This window comes from Monodelphis domestica, chromosome 1 (genome assembly GCF_027887165.1).
Source record: "Monodelphis domestica isolate mMonDom1 chromosome 1, mMonDom1.pri, whole genome shotgun sequence".
NCBI lineage: Eukaryota > Metazoa > Chordata > Mammalia > Didelphimorphia > Didelphidae > Monodelphis > Monodelphis domestica.
The window spans coordinates 184385351-184413123 of NC_077227.1; the positions used below are offsets into that span (position 1 = coordinate 184385351).

The window sequence follows — 27773 nt, forward strand, 5'->3', positions numbered from 1 at the left end:
GGTTTGTCATATACTGTCTTGCTGAGGTTGCTTGCCCCCAGTCTATTCCACTGATCCTCCTTTCTGTCTCTTAGCCAGTACCAAATTGTTTTGATGACCGCTGCTTTATAATATAGTCTGAGATCTGGGACTGCAAGACCCCCTTCCTTTGTATTTTTTTTAATTAATTCCCTGGATATCCTTGATCTTTTGTTCTTCCAAATGAACTTTGTTATGTTTTTTTCTAAATCAGTAAAAAAAATTTTTGGAAGTTCCATGGGTATGGCACTAAATAGATAGATGAGTTTGGGTAGGATGGTCATTTTTATTATATTGGCTCGTCCTACCCATGAGCAGTTAATGTTCTTCCAATTGTTCAAGTCTAGTTTTAGTTGTGTGGAAAGTGTTTTGTAGTTGTGTTCATATAGATCCTGTGTTTGTCTCGGGAGATAGATTCCTAAGTATTTTATTTTGTCTAAGGTAATTTTGAATGGGATTTCTCTTTCTAGTTCTTGCTGCTGAGCTGTCTCCTATTTCTTAATGAAAGGAAGGGAGGTACATTTTCTAAGCTTGGTAATTACAATTACATAATAGTTTGTTTATTTTCATTTTTATAGACATTATTTTCTTGCTTCTACTTATTGGACTATGTATCAGTTTACATATCTTTTCATACTTTTTTTTAAAAAAAATTAAACCCTTACCTTCCGTCTTGGAGTCAATACTGTGTATTGGCTCCAAGGCAGAAGAGTGGTAAGGGCTCTGCAATGGGGGTCAAGTGACTTGCCCAGGGTCACACAGCTAGGAAGTGGCTGAGGCCGGATTTGAACCTAGGACCTCCCATCTCTAGGCCTGGTTCTCAATCCACTGAGCTACCCAGCTGCCCTCGATCTTTTCATACTTTTTTGAATTCTTCCTATTTATTTGTGGCCCAATGATATTCTACTTTGTCCATTTGCCATAATTTTTAGTCATTCCTTAATTGTTTTGTTTTTTGATAAATATTTTGGTGGATTTTGGATGTTAATGTATACCTTTGTCCTCCCATGCAAAGGGTTTTAAAATATTTTTTATGACATGGGCCCCTTTGGCAGCTTTGTGAAATCCCACTCTTTTCAAAATGATGTGTTTAAATGCATAAAATAAAATACATAGAATTATAAAGGAAACCAATTATTTTGAAATACAGTTATCAAAATATTAAAAAAAATTCATGAACCACAGGTTAAAAACTCTCATCGTAGAGGTATGTACTTTGCAGTGGGATATCTGGGTCAGTGAGATATGTCTGTCAATGGACATTATAATAATTTTGTTATCATAATTCCAAATTGCTTTCCAGAATAGAGTAGTTCACAGTTCTATCAACAGTGTATTAGTATGCCTATGTATATATTTAAATTTTGAATTTAATAATTTTCTTAATAATAATAATCTATACATCTTCTACCCCCCCAGGTGGTAATTCCTTTTTCTCTAAGGCTGCATTCTATCTTACATTTTCATTCTACCTGCAACATATTATATCAGAAATATAGGGTAGCTAGATAGTATAATGGATGGGATTCCTGGAGTCAGGAAAATCTGAGTTCAAATCCAGCCTCAGACATTTATTAGCTGGTCAACTCTTTTAACCTTTGTTTGTCTCAGTTTCCTCATTTGTAAAACAGGGATAGTAACAGCACCTGTTTCTCAGGGTTTTGGGGAAGATCTCTATATTCTATATTCTCAGCACATTGCATGGTGCCTGGCTCATAGCAAGTATTTATTGATTGATTAATGATAATTGTTGAAATCAATATTTCAATTTAGGTTTGCAAAGCACTTTACATATATTATCTTACTTGATTTTCATGGTGTCCCTGTAAGGTAAGGGCTATTATATCAATTTTACACATGAGGAACTTGAAATTGAACAGTTCATGACTTGGTTTAGGTCTCATAGAAGTATCTGAAACAGGTTTCAAACTCAGGTTTTTCCAACTTCCAAGTCAAGTATTTCATCTATTATATATTATTGCCTCTAAACTTAATAAACCTCAATGAATATGAACATACTTATACAAAATAAAACAAAAAAGGGGATTATATCTGCTGGTCTTTTATTATATGCAATTTGATTTTAATTGGTTCATTAATATTAATTTCATTTTCTGTTTTTTTCTTCCCATTTTTTTAGTATTACTATAATTAATTCCAAGTCCCTTCCCTAATTTCCCCTCCCCTCAAAAGAAAAAGAAAAGTCCTTTTGGGTGACAAATTTTTAAAAACTTATTTATTTGTAACATTAAAATTTTTTTTGAGTTCCAAAATCTTTCCTTCCCATTTCTCATTGAGAAGGCAAGCAATATATCAAATGTATTTGTAAAATTATGCAAAACATACTTCCATATTATCCCTCTTGCAAAAAAAGCAAGGAAAATAAAGTGAAAAAAATATACCTCAATCCACACTCCTAAATCATCAGTTTTCTCTCTAGAGGTGGATAGCATTTTTCATCATGAATCCTTTGGAATTATCTTGGATCACTTTATTGATCAAAGTAGCTAAGTCTTTCACATTTGATCATCATTACAATATTATTATTACAAGTACAATGATCTAGTTCTACTAACTTCATTTTATATCAGTTTCTAAAGGTCTTCCTGGTTTTTTCTGAAGCCATCCTCCTTATCATTTCCTGTAGCACAGTAGTATTCCATGACAATCATATACCATAACTTATATAGCCATTCCCTAATTGATGGCATTCTCCTCAACTTTCATTTCTTTGCCACCACAAAAAAGAGCAGCTATAAATCTCACAAGAGCCAAGTATAGCTGTCTGTATTTTAAGATTCCAAGCTACTCAGTCCTTTCTCTGGGTTGATCTATGACTTGTAAGACTCTTTGTACTTTTATTACTAGGTCTTAGGGGTTGCTAAATAGTACAGGGATAAAGCACCAAACCTGGAGTCAGGAAGACTCTTCCTGAGCTCAGATTTGGACTTGGATACTTGCCAGCAGTGTGACCTTGGACAAGTCATTTAACACTGTTTGTTCAAGTTCCTCATCTATAAAATGAGCTGGAGATGGAAATGGAAAACCATTCCAGTATTTTTGCCAAGAAAACCCTAAATGGGGTCAAGAAGAGTTGGACACGACTGAACAACAACAACAACAGGTCTCAGAGCCTCCTCCAGTGTAGTCTGATGTTCCCAGGAAGTGTGTCACCCCAAAGATCTTCCTAGGCTGCCATATGGTTTGGGTTGGCTTTGTTGTGACATAACAATTAGAAACAGCAGCTGTTAGCATCTCCTCAAAGAAGAGCTACATAATTGCATTATTAACCAAACCTTTAAGATTGCTATCTTCCTAGGTGTTAATATATGTAGGAGACAGTTTTATTTCCCAAGCCTTTGTTTCCCAACAATTTTTTACTCCTCATGAAGATGCATGAGGAAATAGGTTCGTGAAAGAAAGTTTCATTAGAGAAGATTTTATATAGTAGAGTGGACAGAGCAGGAACATAAAGTCTTCGAAAGGTAAGAGGATGCTTGCTTCATATTGAGAGACAGGTTCTAGGACTCCATGCTGATATGAGAGATCCATGAGTATTTGTTACAGATCTGAATTGCTCCCAAAAGGTAACTTCTTTCTCTCAACCCCTCCCCAAAGTAATGTATGATTAAGTTTATTAGAGGGATGAAAAACACATTGTTAGATATCATCTGGATTGGGTGGAGTGGAGAATATTGCTTGAGTGGGGAAACAAGGAAAGACTTCATTGTTAACTTTCTCCTCTCCCCTTTAATTTCACAGATGACTAAAATGAGGTCAGGCATATTAAATGATTTACCCACAACTAGTTAACCTGCCTAGTTCCACAACTAATTGGAGGAGAGCCCAAGCCTGTCTTTTTTTTGCTTTCTTCTTTTGCTTGGTTTATTAGGAGTGAAGATGAATTCTCTAAACAACTAATGGCAGAGGGAAAGTCACCCTCGCAGAAAGGTTTCCTCTATGAAGAAATGTAACCACCTTCTCAGTTACTATGAACATCCATTATTAATCTTTTGCCTTTTTAGCTCAGAGATTTACTTGGTCCTTGGTTCTTTTACAGTAAGTAGATTTGTAAGACTAAAATTATTTTATATTTTACTTCATTTTAAATTCATTACTTCAGAATTCTTTCTTTCAAACTAATTTTATTTTTCTATTTTATTTGTGGAAAGAGAAGGCTACATAAAGGAAGAGTTTTGGTGTACCTAGTTCATGTCCTATATAAGGAGAGGTGCATACTTTTTCTTACCTGGATAGTTTTTACAGAGACCATTATAGATCCTGAAATAGATCACTGATTCTAGGTCACAGATGGCCCTCCTAATTTAAGGACAGCCTGCTAAGTAAAGTTGATAGCTTTATGTCTAAAAATCACGATTCTTAAGGAATTCAATAATGCCAGCCAATCCTTTTGAAAAAAATTATTTATTTTTATTCTGAACTTGAACACCAAATAAAATGGGCATTTCCACATGGAATAGAACAATGGAATAGAAAAAAAGATTATATATCAAATTTTAGGTCTCCATTATGTCCAGTTTGCATTTCTTTGAAAATATGTAATAAATCCAACCTACAGCTTTCAAAGCTGTCCCATTTGGCTGTAATTCTTTCTAGCCTTTCTTCTGTTCTCTATTCTGCATTAATAAAAAGAAGCTTTGAAAATGCTTTTCTTTTTGCTGTCTTATTCCCTTTTGCATTTGTCCTTCTTTCTCTCCCATAAAAAAGGAAAAAGCCAAATAGATATACATAGTCAAGCAAAACAAATTCCCATATTGACCATGTCCAGAAATGTATGTCTTATACTACATAGAGTACCTTGGGTGGAATCTCTTCTGAAATGATAGTTATTATCACAAGTTTTCAGGTCTTTCAGAGTTGTTTTTCTTCATATATTGTTGTTATTGTATTCCTTGAAAAGTTAATTTTGACTTGAACTCCTTTTTGGTGCCCAAAACAGCTTTTTGATTTTAAAGCAAAAAAAACCCCCTTAGATTTAAAACTCTGGACTGTCTCTTCCAGAAGCCATGTAGAGTCCTTCCACTTTTTATCTTCCATGCTAGGAGACACTGTTTATGACTGTGCAGTCATTTTTTAAACACCTTGTTGTTACTCCTGGAGTATCACATTTCTACCTGATTTTTGCAAGACTACCCTATAGTTTTCCCAGTGGTTCTTTTTTCCCCCAAATCATGAGTTGTTATCACAGTGGCTAGGTTATTTGGGCTTATTAAACACTGTGATACCATGTTAATTTTCTTTTATATGTTGTATACCTAATCTTTTCCACTTCTCTATTTCTTAACTAGTACCAAATCATTTTGCTTTGTAATATAGTTTTAGATCTGATAGATCCTCTCTTTTTTTTTTAAACCCTTACATTCTGTCTTGGAATCAGTACTGTGTATTGGTTCCAAGGCAGAAGAGTGGCAAGGGCTAGTCAATGGGGGTTAAGTGACTTGCCCAGGGTCCAACTGGGAAGTGCCCGAGGCCACATTTGAATCTAGGACCTCCTGTCTCTAGGCCTGGCTCTCAATCCACAGAGCTACCCAGCTACCCCCTGATAGATCTCTTTTCTAACTTAAAAAAATTTTTTTTTAACCTTTGGATTCCTGAATTTTTTATCCTTCAGATAATTTATGTTATTATTTTTATAGTCCTGACATGAATGGTCTGGAAATTTTATTGCTATGACACTGAATAAGAAAATGGATTTTAGTTAATATTGTCATTTTTAGTATATTGGCACAGCCTACCTAATAGTGTCTTATTTCTCCAATTTTTAGGTCTGTCTTCATTTCTCTAAAGACTCTTGTTATATTGTATTGTCTAAAGAGAGTATAACTTTTTTAATTTAAACATTTTCTTTTATTAAAAAAATTATTTACATGCTTTATTTTCTTTCTCCTCCCTTTTCCTTCCCCCCTCCCAGAGCCAATAAGCAATTCTACTGGGTTGTACACATGTTTTCATTTGATACTCTCCTTTCTACATCATTCATTTTTATCATAGAGCAGTCTTTTAAAGCTCAAACCTCAAATCATATACCCATATAAACAAGTGATAAGTAATAAGTCATGTTTTTCTTTTGTGTTTCCACTCCCACAGTTCTTTCTCTCAATGTGGATAGCATTCTTTCTGTTAGTCCCTCAGGAATGACCTGGATTATTGTATTATTACTAGTAGTAAAGTCTGTTACATTGGATAGTTCCACAGTGTTTCATTTTCACTATACAATGTTCTCTTGGTTCTGCTCATTTCACTCTGCATCAGTTCTTGGAGGTCTTTCCATTTCATATAGAAAGCCTCCAGTTCATCACTCTTTACAGCCCAATAGTATTCCATCACCATCAGATACCACAATTTGTTCAGCTATTCCCCAATCTAGGGACACCCCCTCATTTTCCAATTTTTTTTACCACCACAAAGAGTGCAGCTATGCATATTTTTGTACATTTTTCCTTATTAAAGGGATTGAAGTTGTAACAAGATTCTAGTTGTGTTCATATAGTTCCCATGTATGTAAAGCAAACTGCCAAACTGCGAAGAATTTTATTTGTTATAGTTATTTTGAATAAAATTCCTACTCTTCTTTCTGGATTTTATTAATAATATACAGATATATTGACAATTTATGGGGTTTTATTTTATATTGTGGGATTAAAATAGGGACCATAATTTTTTGTGAACTCTTACTGGAATAACAATGTGAAAATCCCCCAATCACATAGTGGTCTAATATTAGCAAGTCTTCAACCCTGATGCAAGGACATGGTAAAGCAGATGATCTCTTCTGTTATTTTAAAAACTATTTGTTGTCCTTGGTTAAGAGACCCTACAGTTTTGTTTAAAGGGACCTTTTATATTGTAAAAAATACTTTGTCCCTTCCCCTTGTCTCCTGCCCTGAAACTGAGAATGTTTTTTCATAATAAATACTTCTTCCAAGTAGTCACCATTTTCCCTTTGACTGATCTCTTTCTTTCTTTAGTCTTTCTTTCCTTTCCTGTGAAATGCTTTACTATTCTTTTTGCTGTAGAATAATCTTAGTTGGCAGTGTGCTTTCAGTTGCCTTGAAACGTTATAAAAACCATTATCTGTATCACATTAATCTGAATTTGCTATTAAGGAGAGGAGATCCCTTAGCATGTTAATCTCTTTTAGTTTGGCCTCCTAACTTTGACCCACAGGCATGAGACCCGAGCTGTAAAGATAATTTTAGTGTTGTGACTTGAAATCTAGATTTAAATGGCTGCCAAATAAAATTCTGAAGTCAGTCTGGAAATTATGGTGATTTTAATTAATAGAGAGAGAAGGAATTAAGAAAAGAGAGAGAGAGAGAGAGAGAGAGAGAGAGAGAGAGAGAGAGAGAGAGAGAGAGAGAGAGAGAGAGAGAGAGAGAGAATGAGAGAGAATGAGAGAGAATGAGAGAATGAGAATTAAGTGGCTTCCCTGAGCCCAAGCGTAAGGGAATCAGTCTTATCACTCACCACGAGTCCTCCACTGAACTCAATCTCCTGAACTCAGTCCAGAATCTCCACTCAGAACTGAATTCTCTCCACTGGCTTTTTACCCCTTCCTTTTAAAGAAATTTTCTCTTATGTCACCTCCCCTAAATTTTCATGTCTACCAATCACAGTAGACACTTTTTTTCCCAGAACTGCCCATTCTTAGTTCTCACCACTCTTTAGTTCTCACCTTCTCTTGTTAGATTATATCTTCTGAGTACTTCACACTTCTTTATTAAGCTTGCCTTTTGTGAGTTACTTGACCTTTTTGTGATTAATTTAACCTTTACAGGTACTTCACATCTTTTTGTATTAGATCTAAAAATAGACCTAGCTTAAGGCTCTAGCTTCACTATAAGGTATGAGTTAAGTACCTTCATTGTTCAATCAGGAGTTTACAACTTTATTTTTCCCTAAAGTATGTCTAAGTATGGGTGGAGTAATGTAAAGTTCCCAAGACATTCCTGATTCTTGTCAGACCAAGTATCTCCATTGTTACAATAAGGGAATAGCTAAATCAAATCTTTCTAAAGTATAGTCTGAGTAGTTTTTAAGATTCACACAGCTAATGAGTATATTTTCTTCAAGAGGTTGAGAGAACTCTCTGGTAACATCCAGTATCTTTGCTCAATTTATTGATACTTTCAGTTAATATTTCAATTGATTATATAGGGTTCTTGAAATCAGAATTGTCACACTCTCACCTCAAGCCCTGTGGCAGGAATGGAAAAGTTTGTGGTTTTCTAAGTCATTATTAGGAGGCAGAGGTTTATTTCAATTTGAGTTCAACACTACTGCTCTAGATAAATGATAAAAAAGTTTTGTTTCTTCTTAACTGTGTTTATTCCCTTGAATTCTTTTTCTTGTTTTTTTTATTGCTATAACTGGCATTTCTAACATTAGTAGTAGTGGTAATAATAGTCATCTTTGTTTTATCAGATCTTTCTGGGAAGGCCTCTAACTTTGCTCTATTATGTGTAATTTTTGCCTTTGGTTTTACATAGATACTACTAAATATATTAAGGAAAAGTCCTTTTATTTCTTTGTGTTCAAGCATTTAAAAAAACAACAACTTGGGGTTGGATTTTCTCAAAACCTGTGTTAGTTTTTACAATCATGTGGTTTTAAATGTAAAAATAATGATAAAAATTCATTAATATGACAAATTATGTTGATAATTTTCCTTATGTTGAACCAACCCTATATAGTATAAATCCAAGTTTTTCATCGTGTATAATCATTTAAATTTGTTGTTTTAACCTCTAATACTAATTTTAAAATATTTTATTTAATATTTTTGTTATGTTTTATAGGGATATTAATCTATAATTTTCTTTTTCTGTTTTGTTGCTCCCTACTTTAGCTACTAAGACCTATTTTAATCACTGACAGAGTTTGGAAGAATTCTCCTTTCTCTATTTTTACAAACAACTTATGTAGCATTATAATAATTTATTCTTTGAGTGTTTCATAGTATTTATTTATAAATATATCTGGTTCTGGAGTATTTTTTGGTTTGTTCAATTTATTTCTCTTATGTTGCATTATTTAGATATTCTATTTTGTTAATCAGGGCATTTCATATTTTTGTAACTATTCATTTCATCTAAATTAAAGGTTTTGTTGTAATATAATTTCCAAATTAATTGGTTACAATACATTCCAAATTAATTAATTGCAAAATAATTTCCTGTTTCTTCTTTAATTGTTGTGTATTCATTTCCATTTTTGATATAACTTTTTCTCTCTTTTTAAAATCAACCTACTTGTTTTATTCGTTGTTCCCCCCCCCCCCCGCCCCAAATCCAGCTCCTAGATTTATTAATTCAGTGATTTTTTTTTGCTTTTAATTTTGTTAATTTCTTTTTTGATTTTCAGAATTTCTGCTTTGGTATTTAGTTGGAGTTTTTTGGTTTGTTGATTTTTCTATTTAAAAATTTTTTCAATTATATGACCAATTAATTGAGCTATTCTTTCTTTTGTTGGCAAGAGTTTAGAGTTACAATTTTCCCCCTAATCACTGCTTTATCTCTATCATAAATTTCAGTATAGTTGCTTATTGTTACCATTTTCTTTGATGAATTTTTTCCTATTGTTTCTCTGTGTAGAAAGGAATTGTTTATTCCTTTTTTAATTTAATGGGGGACCTGGAGGTCCTTTTACCATAGAGATGTGTAGGGATTAACCAGCCCATAGTGACAGGAAGTAGGAGCTCCCTGCTGGGCCAGGGTCAGTTGGTCAGGGATGTCAGTTGCTGACAGTTAGGGCTGGCAGTTGTGGGGAAGTTGGCTGTTGGGTGGCAGTTGGTAGTTGGGGTTTGGTTGTTGTGGTGTGGGTTGGTGATTAGTTGATGATCGGGATATATATTTTTTAAATTAAATTAAATTAATTCATTTTTTCTTTCTTTCTTTTTAAATTTTATTTAGTCAATTTAGAACATTATTCCTTGGTTACAAGAATCATATTCTTTCCCTCCCTCCCCTCCCCCCCCTTCCCGTAGCCGACACACAATTTCACTGGGTATTACATGTGTCCCTGATCAGAAGTTATTTCCATGTTGTTGATGTTTGCACTAGGATGTTCATTTAGAGGCTACATCCACAATCATATCCTCTCAACCCATGTAATCAAGCAGTTGTTTTTCTTCAGTGTTTTTACTCCCACAGTTTTTCCTCTGAATGTGGATAGTGTTCTTTCTCATAGATCCCTCTGAGTTGTTCAGGATCACTGCATTGCCACTAATGGAGAAGTCCATTACATTCAATTGTACTACAGTGTATCAAGTCTCTGTGTATAATGTTCTCCTGGTTCTGCTCCTCTCACTCTGTATCAATTCCTGAATGTCGTTCCAGTTCACATGGAATTCTTCCACTTTATTATTCCTTTGAGCACAATAGTATTCCATTACCAATATATACCACAATTTGTTCAGCTATTCCCCAATTGAAGGCCATCCCCATATTTTCCAATTTTTTGCCACCACAAAGAGCATAGCTATGAATATTCTTGTACAAGTCTTTTTCCTTATTATCTCTTTGGGGTACAAATCTAACAGTGCTATGGCTGTTTCAAAGGGTAGGCAATCTTTTAGCGTCCTTTGGGCATAGTTCCAAATTGCCCTCCAGAATGGTTAGATCAGTTCACAACTCTACCAGCAGTGCATTAACGTCCCAACTTTGCCACATCCCCTCCAGCATTCATTACTTTCCTTTGCTTTCGTGTTAGCCAATCTGCTAGATAAAGTGGTACCTCAGAGTTGTTTTGATATGTATCTCTATGATTATAAGAGATTTAGAACACTTTTTCATGTCCTTATTAATAGTTTTGATTTCTTTAACTGAAAATTGCCTATTCATGTCCCTTGCTCATTTATCAATTGGAGAATGGCTTGATTTTTTGTACAATTGATTTAGCTCTTTATAAATTTGAGTAATTAGACCTTTGTCAGAGGTTTTTGTTATGAAGATTTTTCCCCCCAATTTGTTGCTTCCCTTCTAATTTTGGTTGCATGGCTTTTGTTTGTACAAACCCTTTTTAATTTGATGTAATCAAAATTATTTATTTTACATTTTGTGTTTTTTTCCCAATTCTTGCTTGGTTTTAAAATCTTTCCTTTGGGGGGCAGCTTGGTAGCTCAGTGAATTGAGAGCCAGGCCTAGAGACGGGAGGTCCTAGGTTCAAATCTGGCCTCAGCCACTTCCTAGCTGTTTGACCCTGGACAAGTCACTTGACCCCCATTGCCTAGCCCTTACCACTCTTCTGCCTTGGAGCCAATACACAGTATTGACTCCAAGATGGAAGGTAAGGGTTTAAAAAAAAATCTTTCCTTTGATGGTTGGGATATATATATATATATATATATATATATATATATATATATATATATATATATATATATATACACATACATATAGTGCAGTTATAGGTAGAGATAGGCATTTTTAGGTAGTAAACTAAACTGTTAATTGTTACAAGCTGCTAGAAGTTTTCTTTTCTTTGGCCTAAAGGGATAATATTAATTTACGATTCTACTATATTCTCATTAAAACTTAAATTATTTAAAGCTACTCTCTTATTTTGTCAAAACCCCTATTTTGTCCCTTACATATGATATGTTCTTTGGTTTACCAATTGAAAAAAATAAGTTTGCTAATATTTTCTGTTTGTTAAGTCATCAGAGTATCCTATGTATTCTTCCCTTTTCCCCTTTCTTGAAAACTGTCTCATATGAGAGGTAGTAGTATTCTTTAAGGGAGGAATGAAAGGTTAATTCAATTGACAGATACATTGAAAAAGTCCAAAGATGTGCAATGTGTAACATCTGTGATTCTCCAACCTCTTTGACACAGTAGATTATGGGTGTCTTCTTATATTTATTCATTTGAAGACTATTTGATCTTTTTATATTTACATGTTATATTTATTTTTCATTTTTTTGTGGTGTCATTTTTCTTTCCATTTATATTGTTGTTAGGATTATTTAAGTTCCAATTAATTTTTATTTGTTCTTTAATGGTCCTCCTCTGAATCAACTTTTATTGCTGTATGGCTAGTAATGGATTTGTTTAGTATTTCTTCATGCAGTAAGGTTTTCTTGTGCCAATAAATGGTCTTTTTTGGGGGGGAGTGTCTATGCATAGCTGCAAAGTGAGAAAACTCCTTTCTATTCCCATTCAGCAATAATCATATACCTAGCTTTCCTGATTTTTCTAAAGTTCTGTTCTGGTCCTTATTTTATTTCTTGTCTGTCTTTTTATTAGATTTTTTTTTAGATGTGAAAAAGATATATAGAGGATCCCCACTGCTATTGTTTTCCTTTCTATTTTTTTTTACTGAAATTTGATTCTCATTTCTTTTAAATGTTTAGATTTAGCTTTTTGGTTCATATATATTAATGATCAATATTGACTCATTATACATGGTGGCTTTTAGCAGAGTGTCCATCCCTGCTTATTTCTTTTTATGTTATTTTTTGAAACCTTGTCTGAAATCACGATTGCTACTTTGCTTTTTTTAGTTCACTTGAAGTCAAATAGATCTTGCTCCAAATTCATTTTGACTATAAATGAATCTTTGTATTTCTAGTGTGTGGTGGTGTGTAAGAACATTAAAAAACAAAAACTAGTCTAAGGAAACAGAAATTGTTTGGCCTTTTCTCTGTTTCAACTTTGTTAGATACCTTAAAGTCCTTTTTGGCATCAGGTGCAATATAAATAATGAATGAATATAAACAAATGTTTATATTCTTGACAGCATTCTCTTTATGTCCTAAAGGGATCTAAGTGAAAGGTTTGTTTCCTGTTACTGTTCCACTATTCCTATTCTAGATTCTAGAATTCTATTGATTGTCTGCTTGTACCCTGGAGTTATTTGATTTTTACCTTGTAAAGGAAAGATGTATAGTTGAAAACAAGAAATTGGGTCTTGCTATTTAGTTTTGTTTCTGAAGGAATTGCTATTCCTCTCTTCTGGAGCCCATCTATTGGAACTGAGCTATTTTGACCAAATTCTACATGTAATCTTTTTATCCTGATATTTCTCATAATAAAAATATGTCTATTTGATGGTTTGAAGTTTGATGGGTAAAACCAAGGAATATCTCTCAGATCTTTTCATAGCTAATTAATAAATTGGGAGTTTCTACCAGGAAGCTTCTCAGTTTGTTTCCCTTGGAAAACAAATTGATTCCAGGGAGAAATTTACTTTTGAAACTGACTTAAAAGAAAGCATTCCGTATAGGTTCTTTTTTTTCCTTCTCCTGTGCTCTTTATGGCTTCAGCAAGGAGAGAAACATGAAGACATATTCACTGCATTTCCTTTTCTTTCTTTCTCCTCACCTTAATCTTTGTTGGTGGTTTGGTACCTACCTGCTAACTGAAAGCCTCAGTTTCCTCTTTTTTTTTTTTTAAACTCTTACCTTCTATCTGAGAATCAATACTATGTATTGGTTCCAAGGCAGAAGAGTGGTAAGGGCTAAGCAGTGGGGGTTAAGTGACTCACCCAGGGTCACACAGCTAGGAAGAATCTGAGGCCAGATTTGTACCTAGGTCTTCTGGTCTCTGGGCCTGGCTCTCAATCCACTGAGCCACCCTGCTGTCCCCCTCAGTTTCTTCTTGCAGATCACTTTTTTCCCCTTGCCTTATCTTTAGGAAAAACTGGGCTCTTTTTATAGCTTTGCATAGCAAACTTTGGGTCATTCAGGCCATCATGTGATTATTGTCCTTAGTTAACAAGTCTACATGCAAGAGAAACAATTCTGACCTCTTTAATTTTTTCCTGAATAGGAAAATCTTTTAATTATGTTGAGGGATTTTTTCTGAAATACTTCAATCCCCCCCCCCCCCCCCAGTTTTAAAATGTGAAACCAGGGGGACATTAATACACTGTTGGTGAAGCTGTGAACTGATTCAATCATTTTAGAGAGCAATTTGGAATTATACCTAAAGTATTACAGAGGTTTGTATATACCCTTAGACCTAGAAATACCATTGCTGTGTCTGTTTCCCGGGGAGATCAGGGAGAAAGGAAAAGAACCTATATGTTCCAAAATATTTATAGCATCTCTCTCTGTGGCTGCGACAAACTGGAAATTGAGGGGATACCCATCCACTGAGGAATGGCTGAACGAATTGTGGTACATGATGTGGTGAAATAGTACTGTACCATAAGACATGATGAGCAGATTGATTAAAAAAACCCTTTGGAAATAACTACATGAGATAATAAATAGTGAAATGAGTAGAATTATACACAGCTACAGAATTAATCCTGGAAGAATAAACTGTGAATGATACCCCCAGAAAGTAAATTTAAAGGTAAAACATGAAGGACTTAATTTCCATATACACATTGGTCTCCTAGACAGTATATATCTTCTGTGATACAGGAAAGTGAGGAGGAGCTGGGACACTTGTGGATGGGATTTATTATGTACATATGAAGACAAGTAAGCTAAATGTAGAAGAGATTTGTGATTTCACTTATATGCAGTTTTTTCTTTGTATATGGAAATGCTTGTTTTATTTGGTTTTGTAAAATTTGGAATAAAAAAGAGAAAACAAAATGAAATAAAATGTAAAACTATTATTAGGTAACTTCTCTGAAAGGCCTGATAAATGAAGATGATATTCTCTGTGCTTTTAAATATCACAAATATCATTCCTTTCAGTATATTCCCTTCTGATTTGTATTTTGTATGGCATTTATTATATCTTTTAGTTGGTGAGTTGATATTTGTAATGTTTTAGAACTGGAGAAAATATCAACAATAATAATAGCTTATTTTTATGTAGCACTTATTGTGTGCCAGGCATTGTGCTAAGCATTTTACATTTGCTATTTTGCTCGTTTGATTTGATGACAACAACCTTGTGAGGTAGTTGCTATTATTATCTGCATTTTATAGATGAGGAAACTGAGGCATATAGAGATTAAAGTGACTTGCCCAAGGTTATACAGCTAGGAAATATATTTTTAAATAATAAAACTAGAGTTTACCCAGACAGTTAAATGAAAGTGATTGGGTGAATATTTCTTTTCATCTCTTGTTCAGTCTCTCTTCATCTGTTTGATCTTCTAAGTTAAATTTAGAGCTTTTATTGTGGTGTGTTGCAGAAATGTTCCTTTTGGGCAAGGAAATAATATATCAAATGCAACTTCAACTAAGAATGTATGTCTTCTTGATTTAACCCTTCCATTTTCCTTTGCTGGTTTAGTCTTGATATTTTTTTTCTCCTTGATCTCATTCCTTCCTACTGCCCCTCCACTCAATCTTATATTTTTTATGTCCTTTTATATTTTATACTTAGATATTGTACCCTAGTTAATCACTAATCACATAATCTTTGTAGTACTTCCCAAATGGGATTTCCATATTCATCAGTGACAGTGGATGTGATAACCCAACTTCTGACAGGATTTGCTTTTGTAGGTGTAAAAAAAAAAATGTTTTCTTCCTTTGGCTGGACACCCTCTGAATTGAGACATCATTTAGCTCATTGGAGAAAAAACAAAAACAGGAAAGTAGGCCTGTCTTTTCCACTCTATTAATAATCAGGAAGAGGAAGGTAAAGTTTGATTTAACAATTTAAACAAGAAATTTATCCTAATAGGTGTCCAGGAATAGTTATGGTGTACCTAAAAATGTGGGAAAAAGTGAGGAGATAACATGACCAGCTGGAGCCTAGACAGCTATTAAGGGAAGGTATTGCTACAAAATGATAGTTTCCTCTATGCCCAAACTAATATTTTAAGTGTCTCCTGTTGATCTAAATGGAAGAGTTGGTTTAATTTCAGTTTGAAAAAACAACCACATTTCATATTAATTACTAAAACAGCTGAAAATCAGTAAATTTCTTGAGATTAGGAACTGACTTGTTGTTGTTTGTTCATTCTTTGTCTCTGGTGCTTAGGAAAGTTCCTGGTATTTAGTAAGTACTTAATCAATTCTTATTGACCGACTAAAAATTTGAGAAAAAAGTATAATTTTATACACACACACACACATACATACACTCACATGACACAGTGGATAGAGCACTGGGCCTGGAATGAGGAAGGCTCCTCTTTCCAAGTACAAATCTAGTTTTAGACGCTTACTAGTTGTGTGACCCTGGGCAAGTCACTTAACCCCATTTGTCTCAGTTTCTTCACCTATGTAAAATGAACTGGAAGAGAAAATGGCAAACTGCTCCAGTATTTTTTGCCAAGAAAAGTCCAAACAGGCTCACAAAGATTTGGACATGACTGAAATGACCAGTCCACAAAACATTATATGTATATATTTTTTCCATATATATATCATCATCATAGATGTAAAATTGAAAGGAACCTTAGAGGCCATCTAGTCTAAGATCCACACGTTACAGATGAAAAAATTGAGGTCGGAGACATTAAGTGACTTGCCCAGTTTACATAGGATTTACCCAGGATTACGCAAGTTTTAAGCTCCAGAGGTGGGAAGTCCTAGCCTTCTAATTCAGAATCAATGTAATTTCCATGATAGCCAGCAGCTGTGATTGAATGATTTGTGTGAAACACTATGAAGACCTTAAAACACTATATAAATGAAGGAATTATTATTATTGTAGCCTTTTATAAAATAATTGTTGAATATTTCAAATGTAAACTTTAAAAAATTAAGTTAAGAAAGGGTAAATGATAAATTAGTTTTGTGACCATCATTTGTTCTCTGATGAATGATAAAAATATTTCCAAAACACCCAGATTCTTCTGATTATTTATAGGTGGTTTAACTTTCAATGATTTAAATGTAATTCTGTTCCTACTATACTTACTGTGAACCTTGGAGCTGTAGTATGACTTGGGGGTAGGATGAGAGAGAGCCTCGCATGCTACTTTCAATAAATAAAATAACACTTCCTCAAGCTGATACTTTCTGTGAAGGCCAATAGGCATCAACCAAGTATGGTGCTCTTTTCCAGTGTTTTTTACTTTTTAAATCTTTCTCTGTGTGGAACCCCTGGCTTTTGACTCACTACTTGCAAACTTAGACCATAATTTCCTACTCAGTCCTTGGGTTTGGTACTTCTCAGCTTGTCAAATTTCTGGCTTTAAACTATGTTTACCCCTTTGATCTATTTATTTCTGGTTTTATACTAAGACTCTGCCCTGCATCATCCCCTCTAGGCTAATTAACTCTCATACTTTGTAAAACTCTCACTGACTGTTAATTTGCTGTGAGACTCTTAGTATACTTACCCATCCTTGCAACCAGTAGGATGTCACAGTCTTGCTTCACACTCCAAACCCCAGTCAACAATGGCAGAACTGTTGGTGAACCTTTAGCTGCTGAAACAGGAGACTGTTCACTTTGTAGAAAGCTGAATCATGCCTCTGAGGCATGTCACTTTCTGGGAAAGTTTAAGGTTTTAGAGAAATTGAGCCCACCAGCAGTGTGAAGAATTTCTTAGGCTGCTTCATGGCATAAGTAGAGGACCTTGTGAGATGTCTCATATGAATAAGAATTTTTATGACTGAGTACCGTTTCACTTTTGCCATTATGCTCATAGTAACTTATAGATTGATGTATGCAAAAATGGCCTTTGCAGGATCCCAGCTGACTATACAAGTTACTTACTGGACCATGTCCTTATCTCCTGGGCAAGTGTCCCCCAATAAATAGTGTTGATGAGCTCCTTCATGACCTCCAGAGATTTTGATGATCCTCAGCAAGCTGTTCAAATCTGGCATCAGACTTGCCAGCTCAAGCAAGACCAGAGGACTGGAGGTGGTGGTGTTGGGGAAGGGGAAGAGTTGATTATGCTAGGTCTTTTGGGAACTGGAGACAGGATTTATTCTGAAATGAATTTACTTTTGAATTTAAAAAACATCTTTCTTTGGTATGCTATCAATATTTCTCTCAACAAAGAATAGAAATAAAAACAGTTCAGTGAAATAAGTAAACACATAAAAAAAGTTGGCCATTATATGCATTGTTATGCACTCATAGTATAATACTTCTGCAAAGAAGTAGGTGTTGCCTTCCCATCTGTCTTCTTTAGGGGCTAAGCTTTTTAATTTCATTGTGACTATAATTAATGAATTATAATTCATTTTCATTCATTTTGTTGTTTTTCTATCATTTACTTTGCTGTAGTCTTCAAGTATATTGTTTTCCTCATTCTTTTTACTATTTATTCATTCACATAAGTCTTTTCATACTAGGTATTCATCATATTTATCCTTTCTTACATCATAATAATGTATTACATTTATTGATATAACAGAAGCAGCTGGGTAGCACAGTAGGTAGAGCTTTGGATATGGAATATGAAAGACCGGAGTTCAAACTTGGCCTCAGACAAATTTGAACTGTGACCTTGAGTATGTCACTTAATCTCTGTGTGTCAGTTTCCTTATTTATAAAATGAGAATGTTAATAACACCTACCTCCCAGGGTTGTTATAAAGATAAAGTGAGGTAATATTTGTAAAGAATTTAGTACAGCATCTTTACCTATACACAAATAGGTGCTTAATTAGTCATTTAGCTATTTCCTAATCAGTGAACATGAACTTTGCTTTTATTTCTTTGCTTCTAAAACAAGCACTGTTATAGAGTGAAGTGAGCAGATACAGGAGGTCAATTTATTACTCTTATAAAAATGAATAGTTTTGAACAATATAGTGATCACCCATAATTCCAGAGGGCTGGTGCTGAAAACTATTCCCCATCTCCTTACAGAGATGTGATGGATGTAGAATGAGTAACATTTTCAACATGGAAAATATGGGAAATTGTTATGTTTGACTCTGCTTATCTGTTACAAGGTTTTAAAAATTTTCTCTATCTCTTTTTAAATTGCAGTGTGGGGAGAGTGATGGGAAAAAGGAAAAAAAAGTGCTAGGCATATATGTATGGAATTTGGGCCACCCATGTAAGATATGCATGTTTGTATGGGTTTTCTAAATGTAGCTTGTGGAAGACATTAACAGTTATCTGAGATTTGGACTGCCCCTTTATTGCACTCTTCCCACCCCACCAATTCCAATCTGAAGTTGGGTTCCAAGAGAGTCTGGTATCACATGTGTCCTCTCTCTTGAAGAAATGAAAGATGGCTCTCCTCTCCCAAGTTCTTCTACCCACTCTTCTCTGAGTCAGGCATGTAGTGTCAGTTATCATTCTCTTCATCAATCAGGCAATTCTCCTGCCAAATGCAGACCTGAATTACATGTATGGGGCATTTCTTTTTGTTACTGACCTCTTTAGGGTATAGCAGTGGGATTTCTGGTTACAAAGGGAATTAACATTTTAGTCACTTGCTTTGCATAATTCCAAATTGCTTTCCAGAGAAAATGGTTGAATAATTTGTAGCATCACCAGGAGATCATCATACTTCTTCAACACTGAGTTTTCAGATCATTTGTCATTTTTCCCAATTTGTTGGTAATAAGGTGAAACCTCAGAGTTGTTTTGATTTATTTTTCTCTTAATTTCAGTGTTTTGGAGCAATTTTTTTATGGTTTTTAATAGTTTGGTACTAAGGAGAAGAAAGAAGAACATTTAGATCAAACTAGGTATATCTTTATGTATCTCATTGGGGGGGTAGTGATTATAATTGTGAAGCTGTTGAGGAACTGAACTATAAGTTAAAGCAGAAGAAGATACCAAAGTTATGGAGAAAAACAAAGATATTATAAAAACCTAAAAAAGTTGCCTAAGAGAATATCAATAGCTATTAACCTATATGTCTACTCTACTATCTCTGCATAATCTTTGACTATTGTTTATAAAAAAAATTGAAGGCATTCTCAATTAAGATTAATTAGTAGGGCATAAACAGTCTTTCACAAGCAGTATTCACCTTTGCCACATCTTTGCCACCTCATAATTAGTTAAAAAGATGTAGTCCTAAGATCACAGCATATTTATTAGTTATTGATAATGACAAAGGATTTGATTTGGTAACACAGAAAGCTAAGTGATATATGTGGGGAAGATCACTAGATTTAGAGTCAGGAAAATGTGAATTGAAAGCCCTTATGCATTTCAAATCTGGCAATGTAATTTAAAGATAAACTGAAGCAGAATCGGCTTAATCTGTTTCCTTGGAAGATAATGTTTTATATAAATGGTTCTTGAAATTATTATATTGTTATCTTCTATTAAATAGAGAATAGTTATTTCTGAGGATGGCAAATATTTATTGTAATCTCACTACATTTGGATCTGTTTTATGTATTTGTAGTCCATGACTGAGTCATGAGTTCAGAACTGAGTCAAAGGCTTTGTGTTAACAAAGATGGTGTAAATGTTCAGTAATCATCAAATTGATCATGAGATACTTTTTTCTCTTATACCTTTGGAACTTTTTGGCCCATCTTTTTTTATTCTTCAGTTAATATATTTTGTGTGCATATTTATAGTTTTATTTTTAGTGATTCAAAGCTGTGAATATTTTTTATAATGTAGTCACTTAAGTTGACTTATAAGGCTCATCAGTTATTATTATTGTTGTTATAGAAAAAACATTCTCACCATATTTGGTGGAGATCAGATGGAAATTGTCCAAGTTGATATCCTGCTATTATTCTTTTATATTTGATATTCTATGAGATGATGCAAAGACATATAAAATAATATTTTTTTTATAGTCAAAAGTTTTGGAACAAAAGTTCTGTCGGCTTATAGAAAGAATTTTAGCACAATTTTGATTGTTGTTCAGACGTTTCAGTTATACTTTACTCTTTGTGATTCTATGTGAGTTTTTCTTGGCAAAGATGCTGGAGTGATTTGCCATTTCCTTCCCCAGTTTATTGGACAGATGAAGAAACTGGCAAATGAGGTTAACACAGATTGAATGAAACTAAGGCTAGCTTTTAACTGATGCCTTCCTAACTGCAGGCTCAGCACTTTCAACATCTACCTGCTCCTACAACTAATGTCAAATAGGATTATCCTAGCTATTATAAGAAAGAAGTTGCAAAAGAAGAAAATATCAGATCCAGTAAAGTAAAGGAATAGCTCAAGTGGGGGAAGGGCAAGGAAGACTCAAGATTTCAGGAAGGAACAGAGGAGCTGAGAGGATTAAAAACTGTCACTTGACTTCTGATCAGCTCTCTCCTGGAGTGGAGGGTCTGAGAGGAGGACCTCTGAGATGGAGGATCCCTCTGGACATTGACTATCTTCCAGTGAACCCCCAAATCTCTCTGATTATAACTGAAGATAAAAGTAGACTGGGACTTTATAGGAAGCTGTCTACTGAGAAGATTTCTCTTTCCCCAAAGTGTCCTGAACTTCAACTCATAGCCAGATTAGTTTAGGAGGAAGGATAAACCCAACAACTGACCAAAGGAGGGTCAGGCAAACAGCCTGAACCTCTCAGGATTTTGGGGGAGGTCAGTTGCTAATCTATAGGGATTCCTATCTCCCACTTTCCTCAACCAAACACCCTCATCCTCCCTTCCCTGTATGTCCTCAAGAATAAAGTGTTACCATTTAGGTCAGGTCTGCCTGCTTGCTGACATCAAAGAAGGAGACTGAAGATTTGGGAGGAATCATACCATTCCCCGAAAGGAAGAATAGTTCAAGACAAGGGCTAAAGAGTGAACTAGGTCTCAAAGGGAAAGGTGGCAGGTGCAATATTGGGAGGATCCAGAGGTAGGAAATTTACCTGCCTCTCAGCAAAAACTAAGATCAGGAAGGGAGGCAGTGGGTCATTTCTCTAAGACTTTCTCCTCCAGTCCTTAATCTCCACCTCCCAAACCCAATCTCTGAGGAGACATATTCTGTCCCTCAGGAAGAGAGGGGAGGAGGATCAATCTCTTCCCTCTCTATTTCTTCAGTTCTCTCACACTCTCTCTCTAGTTCCCCCAGGGTATGAGTGTATGACCTCCTTCTGGTCATATATTACAGATTGGTACCCCAGTTAGCTAGACAAAGATCAAGACTCCATCATCAACAGTTATACCTGGCAATTGAAAGAGATGGGGCCAGGGGAGTAGGGTGAGGGGGGGGGTGAGGGGCAGCCCTCTTGAGCACAGAACCCTGAACACACATATACAGAGATTGAACATCACAAAGTATTGGGATCAAATTAAACTAGAGATATCAAATCTGTGGCCAACTTTTCCAGTGGTATCTGGTTCTGTCATGATGATTTGGCATTTTTATACAGCAATTAGAAAAGGACTTATAATAATCTTGGGCAAGGGTGTCATCAACAGCTTGGATAATAGACTTGACAAAGTGTTCTCACAGATGGCAGCCATTACAGATATGTACTAGGACTTCATGGCTAAGATGGAGAAACTGGGAATGGGGAAAGATCCTATGACACAGACTGACAGTAACCATGACAAAGACAAGAACAAGGACACTGAGATCGTAACAACAAAAGGTCTGACTATAGGAATTTGTACTGAAAAGATAATGGTGGACAAGCAGACAAACACAGAAGCAATGCAAACTGAGGGAGCTGCAGAGGCACAAAAAATTATGTCTCTTAGAGACTTTGCTAAATTCACACAAGATTCAGGAGTTTTACATATGAAAGAGCATAAATCTTTCATAGCACAAGACTTAGAAACCCTGAAAAAAAGAATGCCCTGGTTTTTTGCACAGAACCTTACAAGTGTTTGTGTGAATTGAAATGGGCATTCAAACTCTTTGAGCTGAGTTTCGAGGACGTAGAAATTTTGCTTAGTGAACTTTTTAGCCCCCTGGAACAGGTCCAATTCCTTAAAAAGACCAGAGAGGATGAGAATTTGACCAGTGTGCCAGAATTTCATGCAGATGTGGAATTTTCCCAGTCACATAACCTCACTTATCTAAGAAAAGCTCGTGAGGACCTCCTCCAAGCAATAAAATCTTTCTGCATTCACCTGAATCAATGGGGGAAATTTGAGAGGATTAGACAGGAACAAAGAGAGCATCCTTCAGTCTACCTCAACAGGTTCATGGAGAATGCAGAAGCAGTTTTAGGATTCCCACAGGAGAGTGTGGAAGCCATTCCCCATATTAAGAGGCAGTTCCTAAAAGTATGTAGTGCTACATTTAGAAACATCTATCTACACTCCTGTCCACAATTTGAGTTACTATCACTACAGGAATTACAGGACTCAGCCACATATCTGCATGACACATACAGAACAGCAGAAAGAGAAGGAAGATTTAAGGCAAAAACTAGAAGAGACAAAAGGAAATATATTACACTATCTATTAGCAAAACAGAGGATGATATGTATCTCACCCTGTTTCTATCCTTCTAGGAGATTTTGATTTCTTATGGTAAATCTAAGTATTTAGAAATTTTTTTGTTCCATGCAATTCAGAGATTATGAAAATCTCGTATGGCAAGATCTATAAAAATAGAATTTAAAATAAAATCCTAAGGAACAAACAAAATAATGTATTTTAAAATTATAAAATAAAAAAGTTAGATTTATGCCATGCATAGTAGTATGGCTCAATATTAGGAAAACATTTAGCATGATTAATCACAAACTTCAAAAACAACTCAAACCAAATTACTATACCAACAGATAATAGAAAAACAACACCATCCAACAAAATATAGCACTCCTTATAGTGGAATTTTGTGGGGACTTAAGCGAGTCGATAACTCACTCATTTGAGTTGTCAGTCCCTGAGGTTCATCTGGGGAAGGTAATTTTTTCCACTTTACTCACTCGGTTACCATAAAAACCCTACAATGCAAGGGCATCAAAGAACTCATATTTAATGTAATTAAGAGCACATATATCTGAAACCAAAAGAAATTCTGGAAGCTTTCCTAATATAAAAGAAAAGTAAGCAAAAAAGATATTTTCTGCCCACTGTTAAAGATTATTATGATATGGATTAAAGAAATGTTTGTGAGAATAAGACAATATACTGCTTTTGTTGATTATTACTTTTATTACATTATTATCTGTTAAGGATGCGTTTATTTTATCTGTTAGAAAGAGGTAACTGGCTTTGATAGATATTAGGATTCCTATGAGGAAGTGGAAGGTAAGAAGGGAGATTGTTCTAGATGTGGAGGACTACTTGGACAGTTACAGGTGAGGAGATGCAATATCATTTGCAGGTAATGATACATGGAATGTCATGTATAGGTAACAATAGTCTGATATGACCAGAATGGAGAATGTATAAAGGGGATTAATATGAATTAAAACTGCAAAAGCTGTTGAAGTCCAGCTTGTGGAGGACTTGTATATCAGGCTTAGATTTTGCATGTTATCCTGGATTTGGTACTTCTCTAGATATTAGAACCCTGACATTTAACTATAGTCTCTACTGACCCCTTTACTCAGTTGAATTACTGACTCTCCATCCATTGTGGAAGAGCCATTAGTGCTGAGAACTAATGAGAACTAACTCCTGCTAGCTGTGCCTAGAGAGATTTTTATTTCCATATTAATCATGTGCTCTCTGAAAAACAAACATGACCTTGAAGAGAGGTTCCCTTCTTTTGTCTTCTCTCCTACCACAAAAACCGTTTGGGCAATATATAAGTCAATTCCTTCTTGAAAAGGAGCGATTGTTGGTATAAATTTGGCCAGTCTCTCTGTGACTGCTTACATGTGCAGAATAGAACAGTCTTTTTTACTTTCTGACATCCTGTCTTCCCCTTTATTTTCTGCTCCAGTTAGCTTTAAATAGGGAAAAGAAAACAAACACATAAGAAAACCTCTCTTCAAACTTTTACTTGAGGATATTTTATTTTATTTTTATTTTTTAAAGCCATAGAGGTTTTCTTTTTCATTTCTTGATGGTATGTCACATTTGAGAGGTTTTCCTGATCAGCATTAGAGAGACATGTACTTTGCATTTCCTTCAAGTTTGGACATCATTGATCCTAGTATAACTATCCTTTTTTATTTTTTTAATAACATTTTTGTTTTGACAAAACAGACAATTTCTCAAACATAAAATGGACTTCCTACAAATATTTTCTCAAAAACAATAAAAAAAAACTCAAATGTGTAAAGATGAAAGAGCAGTATGCTTTATAGTCAGAGTAACCGGGTTTAAATACTACCTCTAAAGCCTACTATTATTTTCTTCCAATTCTCTCTGCAGAAATCAAGAACTTATTTACATTTGCTTTTGAGCCTTGGCTAGGTAGTGTTCTCTGGATTCCTTCTGGCTCGCTTACCTTCTTTTCTTGCCTGAGCAACTTTCTTCTGTACCAGTTGTAATGGAGGCTATTTTACTATGTTATTTATGGTAAGAGTAGTACTGGAATGGTTACACTAGGAAATAAGGTTAGAAGGAGAACTGGGATTTTCACTCCTCCCCCCTCACCCTATCAAAAGTGGTTTTATTTAAAGGAAAGAAATTAGGGAGATGGGATAGGGTAGAGGGAATATAAAGTTTCCCTAATCTATTATTAAGTTCAATATAAGGAAATATGGTTGATTTGTCCTTAAGGGGAAATTGTTAATAACTTGAAAAGGGATTTTCAGAACTATGCCCCAAACTTTTCCAAGGTTAAATTATTGGTCAGGAATTCAGAGCAGTCATCTGCTGGCTCCTCTCTCCTAGTTCAAAAGAGCAGAAGTGAAGTTTCATATGTTGACTTTCTTAACTCTCTCTCTCTCTCTCTGACCAAATTCTTCTCTGGAATCTTCCCTTCTCTCCTTGATGGACAGTCCTCCAAGCTTCCATTCCTTGCATCTGCTTGCAAGCCTTTCTGTTGTAGTAATCAGTTTCTCACACATCTCATAAACAAATGTGTTGACTTACTAATGAGGGAATAATCTTTTAATTTTGTCCTTGAAGTCTGAATTTACTTCTTCCTGTTTTTTTTTGTTGTTGTCCATGGATATACCCTCTTCATTCGTTCAGTGAGCTAAGCATTTTAAAAAAGAGGAAATTAAAAAAAAAGGCAACCATAGCAAGCAGCTAGATGGTTCTGGACTCGGGATAATATGGGTTCAGAACTGGTTTCAGATATTTCACTAGCAGCCTGGTTTACATTTTCATTGCCATTTTGAATTTCCTGAGATACATTCTTAGTTTGCCCATTGTCCTTGCCCATAACAAGATCTAGACCTTAACGAGTTGTTCAAATATAGCCTTAATCATCTTGTCTAAGTTGTTGTCAGTGGCCATAACCTTCTCTGCCTTAAGGGGAATCATGAATCTGAAAACTTTCCTCACTTGGGTTAGAGTCTGCAACACAGCCATGAATAGTACATGTACTTGTGCCAGGACTTGCCAGAGAACCAGTTCATGTTGAAAAGGAAATTGTAACAAGGTCATTGTCAAGTTTCCTACATAATCCACACTTTCCACTACCATTTGAGTCAGTTTGCTGTATAGAATATGATAAACCCCAAAGCAGGCGATGGCTGTCAAAACCACCACACCAACAACTACTTGTTTGAACATTTTTACTATCTTTCCTGCCTGTGGGATTGTTGGGCACAGACTAAGGGTGCCACTTGAAGTAGAATAGGTAAACTGAGGGAAGCTATTTCTTATTGAAATAGAGAATATGTAAACTGAGGAAACTATTCTGGGGTTTGACTACTAATCCCTACTGATGGCTGATGGAGCGGTATATCTTTCTAACCTTCTCCCCCCCTTCTCCAACCCTTTCCTCCCTTGCCTCCCCCACCTCCAAATTCTTCTTGAAGCCCTTGGCTTCTTCCCTCCCCCCTGAGTGAACTATAAAGATATTCTTTTCTTTTCCTTTTCAAGTCAGGGGTTTTATTGGAATAACAGGATGGGAAACTGAGGCGAGAGGGATGAGGATGTCCCTAATCTAAAATGAGGATTATGAGGGCTTGGAAAAGTAGTCCAGTCACAAACTGTGACTCTCAGTTTGTTAGAGAGATGGAGGACAGCAGCCTTTTAAAATCTTTCTTCTTCTTCACAAAATCAGCAAGGTCTCTCAGCTTTACCCCAGAAAGAAACAAAGTTCAAATCCTTCTGCCTGGCTTGTCTCCTTTCTCAGCTTCAACCCCAGAGAAAAACAAAGTTCAAAGTCTCTCAGTTTCTTCTGGCCAGCTCAACTCTCAAATAGATCACCACTCAAAAGCCAAGTTTCTCCTTCTTGTCAACTTCAACTGTCCAAAGCCAGAGAACCCCCAAATCAAGTCAGCCCCACCAGGGTCTTTCAGCCAGGTTTTCAACTTCCAGAGAGAGAGTGACTGACTCCAAGTCCACTCCCCTCCCCCCTGGTCAGCTCAACTGCCAACTCCTGGAAACATTCCATTTTGGAAACTCCTTCTTTTGAATGACAGGTAGGTCTCCAGGTTAGGTCCCCAGTTTCTTGCATCTTGGTTTACAAGTTTCCTCTTTCTCCAACCTCTACCACACTGTGTGACCCTGAACAAGTCACTTGGTCCCAGTTGCCTAGCCTTTATTGCTCTTCTGCCTTGGAAGCAATACTTATATCAGTTCTAAGACAGAGGTAAAGGTTATTAAAAAAAAAGACAAAGCCCTAGATATATGAAAGCTCATATCTTTCTTGAACTTTGTACAATGCTTTTAGGAGGTAAATTATATATAACTTTTCTATGCATTTATTCATCTGACCTATTTATTTTTCTTTTGTTGGATCAATTTGCATGCCAACTGCCTTGCTTACTCTGATTTCTTTTGAAGAAATAATTAGAATTTCTTTCATTTGCTGAAAGTCAGACATCTTAAATTGATGATAAATCTCAGCTTTGTGTAGTATATGTTATTTTTTGTTTGGGCTTTTAAAAGTATCATATTTCAATTTTTCCCTTTGATTTCTCATAAATACAAATGAATCCCAAGATGTT

The 27773-nt window shown here is 35.2% G+C and overlaps 1 protein-coding gene across 5 annotated transcripts in view; it reads left to right on the top strand.

Annotated features, from left to right (window-relative positions):
- Nucleotides 1-27773, top strand: part of GALK2 (galactokinase 2) — a 210383-nt gene that overhangs the window by 60769 nt on the left and 121841 nt on the right. The window contains exon 1 of one of the 5 annotated variants that reach the window (XM_056810174.1): nucleotides 3186-3503. The exons of the other annotated variants lie outside the window; for them this stretch is intronic. The gene's annotated coding sequence lies outside the window, so the exon portion shown is untranslated. Of the gene's footprint in view, nucleotides 1-3185; nucleotides 3504-27773 lie in introns of those variants that run through there. 5 annotated transcript variants of the gene reach the window in all.